Source organism: Bombus fervidus, chromosome 2, assembly GCF_041682495.2.
Source record: "Bombus fervidus isolate BK054 chromosome 2, iyBomFerv1, whole genome shotgun sequence".
NCBI classification, from domain to species: Eukaryota; Metazoa; Arthropoda; class Insecta; order Hymenoptera; family Apidae; genus Bombus; species Bombus fervidus.
In genome coordinates, this window is record NC_091518.1 from 3,492,400 (window position 1) to 3,505,064 (window position 12,665).

General features: G+C 37.0%; 1 protein-coding gene across 10 annotated transcripts in view; it reads right to left on the bottom strand.

Annotated features, from left to right (window-relative positions):
* Positions 1-12,665, bottom strand: part of Sog (chordin short gastrulation) — a 101,266-nt gene that overhangs the window by 52,137 nt on the left and 36,464 nt on the right. The window contains exon 1 of one of the 10 annotated variants that reach the window (XM_072022264.1): positions 11,990-12,133. The exons of the other annotated variants lie outside the window; for them this stretch is intronic. The gene's annotated coding sequence lies outside the window, so the exon portion shown is untranslated. Of the gene's footprint in view, positions 1-11,989; positions 12,134-12,665 lie in introns of those variants that run through there. 10 annotated transcript variants of the gene reach the window in all.

The following is a 12,665-nucleotide window of genomic DNA, read 5'->3' on the forward strand; positions in this document are numbered from 1 at the left end:
TGGCAACGATTAATATTCGAATGGATTGAGATCGTACCACAAGCAGACTGTCAGTGTCAATCAGGCTTTGGAGACGGTCAATTGTGTGTCACCCTATCAAGAACGAATAATTTGCATCGTACCAACGAAGTGGACCTTAACTAATTGTAAGCCTTACAACTCACGATTTCCATTTCTATACCTCATGCACATTACAGGTCGCGATTCGAATCTCGTTCCGATCTAATGATGACTCGGTCGCAACCGAAAAATGGCGAATAATGACGGCACTTTCATGGAAGGGACCAGTTTAGTACTGTTTAGTCAAAAATACAGATGTCTTGTCCAGTAAAACTTAACCTACAGGAACAAGATATACATTGCAGTAGAGGAAGAAAGCACATTGTTATTTGAATTCCAGATTCAACGTCTCCAAATTCAATCTTGAACTTTGAGTACTCAAATTTGTCTTATATAATAAGACACCATCGGTACGTAATACAATAACGGGGATATGAGAAAATATCGTTTACTTTAGGTTCAACAAGAGAAAAGCTTATTGCGTCAACGAGGAGGTATTTAAGCACTAATAGAACAAACAAGAAAATGAATTACGAGTACAATGAGTGTCTAATGAATAGATGCCGTCGTCAAGTTAACAATGTAAGCACACGATAAATTTAATCGTCTAACATAGTTGTCGCTAATAACGAGTTAAATAGTCTGTTTCTAAATGTAGATGGCTTAAAAATTGTTTCTAAGCAAATTTGCTGAATTACTAAGCGAATTAACTTAGCTTCGCTGAAATATTCAACCGACTCGTATAACTTAACCCTAACTGTAGGGTGCAACGTAGCAATCGCACGAGGCGGTAAATAGACGAACTCGTCGATGGTATATTATACGCGGAGACGATATATTCCATCGTGCACGCCTACGTGATGTCATGCGCGCGTCAGAAATGCCGACCTTGCGGCTGCAGCTCAAGTCAGTGCACGCGTAATGCGATGCATTTGTATTGGCCAAGCCTTTCGGCCGATCCCACCATCGGTTTGCGCTGATAAGCATACCTACGCCTCGCAAACTTATATGCATGGCTGATCGTATGCCTGGTATGTAGGTATATGTGCGAAGTAACCGTACGAGGAATCGTCATTTCTCGCTGATCGCGAATGTTATTGAATGCGATGTCGGCTACAGAATGGATGAAACCGAAAGAGATTTTTAAATTGAGATCTTAAGAATCTTTAAGCCAAGGTCCTTTCACTGATTTCTATTGATATACGATATTTAATTTATTTATGAAGTATGAACCGGCGTTAGTGTAGGTTATGGTTAGACGATCTGAAATGGAAGGATACGAAACATGGCACGGATGGCTAAGTAGACATTTGAAAAATGTTCGATACTGGCGTTGCATGTTTTTCACTTTCATAAAGGGAATACAAGGTGTCCCAGGAGAATGACTATAAAGAATGTAGTAAGCTGTAAATAGTCTTGGTAGCGATTGGCTTTGACTGAACAGGGACATTTAGGTCATTGGTAAATCGCCATATCGACGCAAACAGAATTAATTTTCAGGAAAAAAGAAAATGAACGAACATCTCCTGCACAATGCTATTATTGTAGCTCTGAATCATAGTTGCGAATCTAACGATGTTTAGAGGAAACAAAATTGAAACGAAACCACCTTTGAACTGAGTGATCTATTTAAATAAGAGCAGAAGATTATGGTGACTATTTTTAGCATGCCAATGTGACTGATCTTTCTAAACATATCTTAAGTTCTGCGGCGCTACGACACACCAGTGGAGAGATCACTTTTCGCATTGCCAGTCTGCGACTGTCACAGATAACGTATTAAGTCAGCTTACGACTTTTACGTTTCCGGCGCCAAAAGGATTCTTGTTGCACGTGCTAGACTACGTTGGATTAAATAACGTGCGCGGAAATGCGTCGATGACACTGTACGCAGTAGTTTATCGCATACTTGCAAGTGCCAAAGGAGAACGTTCTTAGTTTCACCCATTGTACAGGGTGTCGTTAAAATAAAGTTCAGCGTTCCTTACAATAAAATAATTTTACATAAAATCGGAACAAGAATTTGCTCTAAAACGAATACGTCGACATCTCTGGATTATTAAAATCTTCAAAATGTAGATGTCATTGTCTTTTAAATAATTCGCATATCCATTCGCATAATCTCAATTATTGTCTCAGAAACAAAATTAACATCTTTGGCAATATTTACTTCCAAAATGAATAGATAAATCTTTAGATTATTAGAATCCTTAAAACTCGGTCTTTATAAATAATTGACTTTTATATAAATTATCGTTTAAGATCGAAACTTGGACGAATTTTTGACGAAAGAAACATTTGCAGAATTTTTGCGAAATTTTCGCATGCGTATTATAGAAGATATTCATCTTGACGTCTCTTCTTCGGCAGTTTTCACTATGACGAAATGAAAAGTTCGCCACACACGGACATTGTATTGAATTAACAGTATTGGAAGAATGCCAGACTTTAAGGCTGACTTAAATCAAATCTGTCCAACGGGTGATCCGCCGTCGGCGAGTGGCTCATTCGTACTGCTGTCAAGCTCACGCTGGCACGTGTCAATTCTCGAGCCAAGAAAACTGACCGATTGAGTCGGTTTTCCACCGTCCACTCCCCCGTTTCATTTGTTCAGTGTTCATGCAGGCTACCATATCTCGTCCGAGGGATGCTGATACACGAGCTAAAATCGTTGCCTGACTCAGACCAGAAGATCTCACCAAAGTTTATCCAGTTTCATACAAATCCACAACAAACAACATACTTTGAAGACAACCGAAACTCAGTCGATACTATCATGGGTATTTTTTGGTACATATCATATAGGTTAGTGGAGGAATATGTTTTATCGTTGCTTGACTACGTATACCACATTTTAGTCTATATAAGACTGTTATAATATAGGTTAGTTAATCGTACTATGTCTATATATATATCTAGGGAATAAAACAGACAAATTTTATCCAGTTTCATGCGAATCCACAGCAAACAACATACTTTGAAGACAACCGAAACTCAGTCGATACTATCATGGGTATTTTTTGGTGCATATCATATAGGTTAGTGGAGCAATATGTTTTATCGTTGCTTGACTACGTATACCACATTTTAGTCTATATAAGACTGTTATAATATAGGTTAGTTAATCGTACTATGTCTATATATATATCTAGGGAATAAAACAGACCAATTTTATCCAGTTTCATGCGAATCCACAGCAAACAACATACTTTGAAGACAACCGAAACTCAGTCGATACTATCATGGGTATTTTTTGGTACACATCATATAGGTTAGTGGAGCAATATGTTTTATCGTTGCTTGACTACGTATACCACATTTTAGTCTATATAAGACTGTTATAATATAGGTTAGTTAATCGTACTATATCTATATATATATCTAGGGAATAAAAACGACAAATTTTATCCAGTTTCATGCGAATCCACAGCAAACGACATACTTTGAAGACAACCGAAACTCAGTCGATACTATCATGGGTATTTTTTGGTGCACATCATATAGGTTAGTGGAGCAATATGTTTTATCGTTGCTTGACTACGTATACCATATTTTAGTCTATATAAGACTGTTATAATATAGGTTAGTTAATCGTACTATATCTATATATATATATCTAGGGAATAAAACAGACAAATTTTATCCAGTTTAATGCGAATCCACAGTAAACAACATACTTTGAAGACAACCGAAACTCAGTCGATACTATCATGGGTATTTTTTGGTGCATATCATATAGGTTAGTGGAGGAATATGTTTTATCGTTGCTTGACTACGTATACCATATTTTAGTCTATATAAGATTGTTATAATATAGGTTAGTTAATCGTACTATGTCTATATATATATCTAGGGAATAAAACAGACAAATTTTATCCAGTTTCATGCGAATCCACAGCAAACGACATACTTTGAAGACAACCGAAACTCAGTCGATACTATCATGGGTATTTTTTGGTACATATCATATAGGTTAGTGGAAAAATATGTTTTATCGTTGCTTGACTACGTATACCACATTTTAGTCTATATAAGACTGTTATAATATAGGTTAGTTAATCGTACTATATCTATATATATATCTAGGGAATAGAACAGACAAATTTTATCCAGTTTCATGCGAATCCACAGCAAACAACATACTTTGAAGACAACCGAAACTCAGTCGATACTATCATGGGTATTTTTTGATACACATCATATAGGTTAGTGAAGAAATATGTTTTATCGTTGCTTGACTACGTATCCCACATTTTAGTCTATATAAGACTGTTATAATATAGGTTAGTTAATCGTACTATATCTATATATATATCTAGGCAATAAAAAAGACAAATTTTGTCCAGTTTCATGCGAATCCACGACAAACAATATACTTTGAAGACAACCGAAACTCAGTCGATACTATCATGGGTATTTTTTGGTACACATCATATAGGTTAGTGGAGCAATATGTTTTATCGTTGCTTGACTACGTATACCACATTTTAGTCTATATAAGACTGTTATAATATAGGTTAGTTAATCGTACTATGTCTATATATATATCTAGGGAATAAAACAGACAAATTTTATCCAGTTTCATGCGAATCCACAGCAAACGACATACTTTGAAGACAACCGAAACTCAGTCGATACTATCATGGGTATTTTTTGGTGCATATCATATAGGTTAGTGGAGCAATATGTTTTATCGTTGCTTGACTACGTATACCACATTTTAGTCTATATAAGACTTATAATATAGGTTAGTTAATCGTACTATGTCTATATATATATCTAGGGAATAAAACAGACAAATTTTATCCAGTTTCATGCGAATCCACAGCAAACGACATACTTTGAAGACAACCGAAACTCAGTCGATACTATCATGGGTATTTTTTGGTGCACATCATATAGGTTAGTGGAGCAATATGTTTTATCGTTGCTTGACTACGTATACCACATTTTAGTCTATATAAGACTGTTATAATATAGGTTAGTTAATCGTACTATATCTATATATATATCTAGGGAATAAAACAGACAAATTTTATCCAGTTTCATGCGAATCCACAGCAAACAACATACTTTGAAGACAACCGAAACTCAGTCGATACTATCATGGGTATTTTTTGGTGCATATCATATAGGTTAGAGGAGGAATATGTTTTATCGTTGCTTGACTACGTATACCACATTTTAGTCTATATAAGACTGTTATAATATAGGTTAGTTAATCGTACTATATCTATATATATATCTAGGGAATAAAACAGACAAATTTTATCCAGTTTCATGCGAATCCACAGCAAACAACATACTTTGAAGACAACCGAAACTCAGTCGATACTATCATGGGTATTTTTTGATACACATCATATAGGTTAGTGGAGCAATATGTTTTATCGTTGCTTGACTACGTATACCATATTTTAGTCTATATAAGACTGTTATAATATAGGTTAGTTAATCGTACTATGTCTATATATATATCTAGGGAATAAGAAAGACAAATAAGGAAACGAAGCAAATCCCTTTACAATAAAACGCGATTCATTAAGATTATTCAAGAATGTACACCAGGATAAAATATAAGTAATTAGTAAACGTCGTGTTTGATAGACTGTAATAAAAGGAATCGATATTTGCAATTTAAACGGAAAGAACGGAATAGCCTATGAATAAATTCTGCCATACTTTATAATTCCATGCCGCTTTAGTATTAATAGACACATTCGACAAATCAAATTATACGACCGCGCTAAACCAATACCAGTTCTATCGAATGAAGTAAATATAAGTGCTATCGTACATCATTACTAACCGTTATGAAAACATGAAATTACTCGAATTTCTATCTGTTAACACCAGAGTGTCTATTAATCAACTGTCAATTTGTACAGCGGAAAGAAAAAAAAAAAAGGAAAAGTATATGTAAGAGGGGAAAAAAAGCACGTGGTAATGACACATAATCGTTTCTAGTTGCAGACTCGGGATAAGCTTATTGCTACGTGGCGGATAGATATTGGGTTAATGTGACAACGTTCAGTGGGTAGAACTTTTTTTCCGGCAGTGGAAAAACAACGCCTTGAGGCGTCGGGGAAAATTACTCTGGATTCGTTTCACAGTAGGAAACACCACGTCTGCGAGATGACAAGAAATCATTGGGCGATCCACAACGGCGGCTATGTAGTGGTAATAGTAGTTTTCCTCCTGTTTCTGTAGTAGGTTCAACGGCGCGAAGGCAGACGCGCTGGGAAACGCGACGATGAATAATACATTCCGCTCCGCGGCCTGAAGAACGTTCATCCAATTGAATTGGAACGGCAATCGATTGCTACCGAGAATTAGAAGAAGCTGCGAGAAATTCCGCCGAAGGATTCGTCTCTGGACGGTTCACCGTCTTTTCTGAACGATCTTTTGACAAATTCTCATCCGCGTCTTGGATTATGTAATTTTACTCTGAGATTTATAGTTACGGATCATTATAGATTCTTCTATACGAGTATTTGGAATTTAAAGGTTCGAAGATTTGATAATTTGAAACATAAAAATTCGACGCTTGATATTTGAGAAATTTGGAAATTCAACGTTCGAAAGTTTGAAATTAGAAAATTTTTACGTTTAAAAATTCAGAAATATAAAAATTTGAGGGTTTTAGTTTTAGAAACTATCTAATCTACTTCAAAATTTCTTAATTTAATTAATATAGAAACATTCCATCCAATGTTCTACTATCTTGTGCAAATTTGTAAAATATTGGTAATCGTAACAAATAATGGTGCGATATTTTCTCGTATTTTTCCTGGTGGAAAATCGCAGTGGAAAAATCGCAGAACGAATTCCAGGCGATCCGTGCACCAGCGCTCAGTCATGTATTAACAAAGTTACGCAGAATTCCACGGGAAAGCACATCGCTGCAGGCTTCGCTCTCAAGGTTCTAAGGAAGCCTGTTTGCTCAGAGTTCTGGTGATCTCGTTGCAGATGAAAGATAACTAACAGCCAATGCGAAGCAGCCGCTCATTTGAGTAACATTCAGCAGGTTCCGATAACATGGCTTTGATCATTAAGGCCTACCAAGAAACTATGATTTTGAACGTGATTTAACCATGTGTCATGATTCTACTTCGGAAAACTACAACACGCGACAGAAAACTCGGAAAACATCGTTGGAATGATGCAACAAGTGGAAATGTTTAAACGATTCCCTTACAGACGAATCTCGGCGTATTTCGTAACGGTCATCTTTACGAAATTCGAAAACCAGAAATCCCATATTACCGACCTAGAATACCACGATGCTTATCGGGCCGTTTGAATAATTCAAAACGGTTCAATTTACACGAGGACACAAGCTACGGGAGAAGATTTGAAAAAAAAATCGCAAAATCACGAAGCGTCGATATAGTCGAGGTAGGCAAAAATTCGGATTTTTACAGTCAGATCTGTTGCTTCTCCCGTAAGGGTATCGGTAATAAATCACGGGATCCCGTGAATAAAATCTGTAACCGGTTTCACGCGCGCGAGAACGTGAAAAAAAACGAGGTAGGATCCGACGATGATTCCTTTTGAACCGCCTTTGAACGGTCTAATAACAACGAATTAACGATGGGGGAGACGCGTCGGTAAATCGTAATCGCAGAATCGCGAGCGCGACAGATCGCCTCCAGATTCCACGATGTTCCCGTGAGAACCGGACTTATGGAGCACGTGGGAACTATGAAGGCTAGGTTGCGCGCGCCGCTGACTTGGCAGGCGCCAACCGAGCGACGATCGAGAAGCCTCCTTGCGCAGCCTAGTGTCTTCCATCAAACGGGATTCATCTCTGTAAATCATCCATGACGCTCGTATTCGACTCACGTAATACACCCACTTAACGTTCAGGATATAAACTTTCGACTGGGGTTCGCATGCCGGTGCATTTTCACCTTGGCTCGTGGCCGTCGCTTTAAAACCCGCCAGGCACGTACGCGGCGTGCACCTACGAATAAAACAACGGGGAACGGCAAATGTCACGGTACAACCGGGAACTGGGGTCCTTCGTGAAAAAAATAGGTCGCCGCGATGGAATATGGTTTCTTTCTGTACCTGTGGTTAGGCGATTCGAATTTGGATCATTACGCATGCGTATAAGACAGATATAACTCACTGCTTAATATATATGTAACTAACTTAAACTGACTTTAAAAATATATATATATATATTAAGCAATGAGTTATATCTCTCTTACACGCATGCGTAATGATTCAAATTATATATATATATATATATGTAACTAACTTAAACTGACTTTAAAAAAATATATATATATATATTAAGCAATGAGTTATATCTCTCTTACACGCATGCGTCATGATTCAAATTATATATATATATATATATGTAACTAACTTAAACTGACTTTAAAAATATATATATATATTAAGCAATGAGTTATATCTCTCTTACACGCATGCGTAATGATTCAAATTATATATATATATATATGTAACTAACTTAAACTGACTTTAAAAATATATATATATATTAAGCAATGAGTTATATCTCTCTTACACGCATGCGTAATGATTCAAATTATATATATATATATATATGTGTAACTAACTTAAACTGACTTTAAATATATATATATACATATATAAAGCAATGAGTTATATCTCTCTCACACGCATGCGTCATGATTCAAATTATATATATATATATATATAAAAATTCGCAACACCTATTGTATAATTTTATTAAGTAGTGGTTTATTAATACTGGCGATATTGTTTCATTTATCTTATTGGTATAATTCAAATGTGTTATATCAAGTCATCCAGTGTAATGTGGTCTTTCTGACAGCAAAATATCACAGACTGAAACTTGTGTAAAGGGTGATAAAGTCAGAGAATTTGAAAGAAAAGTGGTACACTATTCTGGCAACTATACATGTAATGTACATATTAAGGAAATCAAATTAATTACAAATTAATCTAATACTTGAAGCGAAATAAAAAATCAATAGTTGGGATAATATCATGGTTTCATTATAGTGGGAACAATGTTTAAGCTAACACAGGTATACAGAAGATGGAGTAAAATAAAGAATGGCCGTTTAGAAATCGCTGAATTCACCGGCAACGTTCACAGAGTCGAGAAGGTGTAAGTGCGACGAAATGCAGCGAGCGTTGCAATGTAAGCAGGGGACAAAAAGGATAAAAGGAGGATGAAAAAAAGGCGAGACACATCGGACCAAAAGGGGCGAAGGGGAAGGAAGAATGAAAGAGGCAATCGAGAGTGGCTGGTTCACACGATCCAATCGCATCGAGACTTCTCGTCTTGCTTTCGATACTTCCCCTACTCTCCCCCTCCATTTGGAAGTCACGTCGATGGCGATGTATACTTTGTTTTTTTTTTTCTCCCGTGACTTGTTACAGAAACACGACGAACACCAAGCAGAGAAACGGAAAGCCGGTGAAGCCTTTTTTTCAGAATCCCGATCGTACGATCGGTAAACTGCTCTCGACGGAAAGGATAAAAACGTTACGTTCGAACCGCGTGTAAACGAGTATAAAAGAAAAGGAACGATACACGGGACGATTTCGCTTCTGGTATGGGGTATTCGGAAAGGAATGACGTGACTTTCATGAAGATACCACTTTAAACAAACAAAATCCAAGTATTTGTGTAGCAATGTATCCATGCGTCGATGATTATGGTAATACAGCTGGGAAGGAACAAAGTAGTATGTAGGTAGAAATGTAATGGTACCACTTTGTATTCCACTAGGCGAAATCCCCTATAGCGCACCCTGTCACGCTGAAATTTCCACGCTTCGGGAATAATTCGAATCACGCGAAATTATGCAACCATAGATTGCTGCACGTACCATCTATTTATTTACGAGCCGGTTTCGTAAAAAGTCTGCGCAGGTTCTACAAATTCGTACTGGTTTAAAAAATTGGAAGGAAAAGAAAAAAAGTAAACCGCTTAACGGCATCATGTTTCTACAATAAAATACCGTCGCAGCGGACGACCGTTTCAACAGCAAACGACGGACCAAAAAAACTGTCCAATACGTAGACAGGCTAATGTAACGGTCTAGTTACCAATATAAACAAACCGCACGCTAGCGACTCTTTGTGCGTGTGTTCGTAACGCCAGAAGCGCGAGCCTTCCAGAAACTTGACAGAATCCTTTGCAGGTGGGAGGACAAAGTGTCACTTACGATACAATAAACATTACGTCCATTGCTTTTCCGTTGGACTTTTAGCACCACCTAACCATATGCCACCCTTAGCGCGTTTTCCCTAGAATTCCCTAGCACCGAAATTGACTATGACCGGTTCAACTCCAAAAGCGATTGAGAAATTCGATTCCTTACGACTTAAATCGTAATTTATCACTAGTCATGTTCTATTGTGTCAACAATGCTTTGGTTGTCACATATAGAATGTACGCCAAATAATAAAACGAAATCATGGTGTATTAGATTGGATTACTGTTTAGCGCCAATAGAGCCCAAATTTGAGATACGCGTTTCATATTTTATGCTATGCTTTTACCAGTCAAACCATGCATCCAATCCATTCTATGGTGAAAAAATTAAGGACCTGTCTGCATACATAGTTTGTGACTTATACAATATAATATAAGGAGTATCTAGAAGCAAACGGCACCTTAGATTATGTTCACACAGATGTAAACTAAAATTTAAGAGTTTCCTTGTAATTTATAAATTATAATAAATTTAATAATTATAATTTTCATGGTTGAATACTCAAGGAGGAATTTTCAAACTGATTTTTGTCAAAGAAACCTGTCCCTGAATGATTCAGTAACAGAGACAGAAAGAGGAAGAAAAAGGGGAAGCTGCAACCTCAGACGCTGGTCGCATGTTAAACTACTTAAGTAAACAAGACCTATTTTTCACACCCATCTGCTGTTAATACAGCGCGTTTCACGATTTCTCGCTCATTCACCACATCCAGACGCGTCCGACGATCACGCAGAGAAAGGCGAAGGCCTTGAGGCAGTCTGATAATTGTTGACCAATGTTTGCACCGGAATTACTCATTCACCAAACTTGAATATATTCTCTATACACACTATATCCATCAAACCTCTCATAATTGATTTGAATAAAAATTTTTATGTACATATTGGATCATAAACTTTCATTAATACAAAATTCTAATCGATTAATCATTTCCTTGACAATTTAAACTGATCATCACCTTTCATATCAAACCAGCAGCTGCTCTAATACATATGAACAGGAGTGTACACATCTTCCATAGTCTAATGATATCAGAACCACGATACGTATTATACGTTCCTTTTTATCGATCGAAATCACACAGTACGAAAGGTAGATTACACCTAGTGACGCTGGTAATTTTTCCGTGGTACAGTAATACTAAATACGAGACGGTCGCCTACATAATAAATGATCATCAATAACTCACACGGGATTAAAACCTACGATTTACATTGTTTCATTTGGTTACAATGTGCCTCGACACGATCATCCGTGAATATCAGTTCATGCCTGGTCTCGTTGTCGTTGAATATAAAACACGATGACAAAGACGCTGTCCACAATTTCACCGACCGCATTGCCGACAGACGTCGCTCTCGCGCACTAAGAGCGAATTTTATCCCGGCATTTACACGAAATTAACACATTCTTTCCTTACACGACCGCGTACGATACTTTCGCATGTATCTGCATACAATGTCAAACAGTTAACCGTCGGCGTCATTGTCGTCTCGACTCATAATTAGATTCATCTGTTACTTTACATGTCTATTTACTTGTCATCTCAGCTATACGCATGCTGTAGTGCATGGGCGTGCTCTGTCTGACCCCTGACTAATTATTCAATAATCAAAGCTTCGATAGATATAACCTTGTTCTCTGTGACATGAAATGAACAAAAAAACTGAGTATGTACTTACATTACTCTGATTTCCTTATTTGAAGACACGATCGATTTCACTCCAAGAGTGAGCTTCCTACACTCAATTTCACTCACCAAACGAAATGAATATACATATTATATTACATGCGTTGACAAAAATTTTATACGGTCCATACGCACATAAAATGTAACCCCTATGTGGCGCGTATGACTGCGCATGCGTGCGGCTCGATGTATCACGCATGCGCATTGTTTTATCCGTCGTGTCTCTTCGCAATCGTTTTCATCGACCGACGCGACAGATTTTCACTAGGAAGAAAAGACGTCTGCAATTCATTTTACTCACACATCTTGAAAATATATATATATATTTTTCTACTTAATACTTGAAAAATTTCACGTATAGAAAATTAATTCAATATATGATTCCAGCGAGGGAAATTTCATGGTTCTGATCCGAGATAAAAGAACACGGAGAAAGGGACGGATCACTATGCGAGAATCTGAAGTCAATGAGAGCGTATCTTACACGTTAATGCAACTTTATATCTATACATACACTATATATACATTATACACTCAATATGGATACATGTCGAACGTAGGTAACAAGGAATTTAGATACATTTGGTGACTTTGTACGCAAACAGTGTAAGAGACTAAGATCGACGAATAAATGACAAATAAATAATTGCAGATTCATGAAGTCTAAA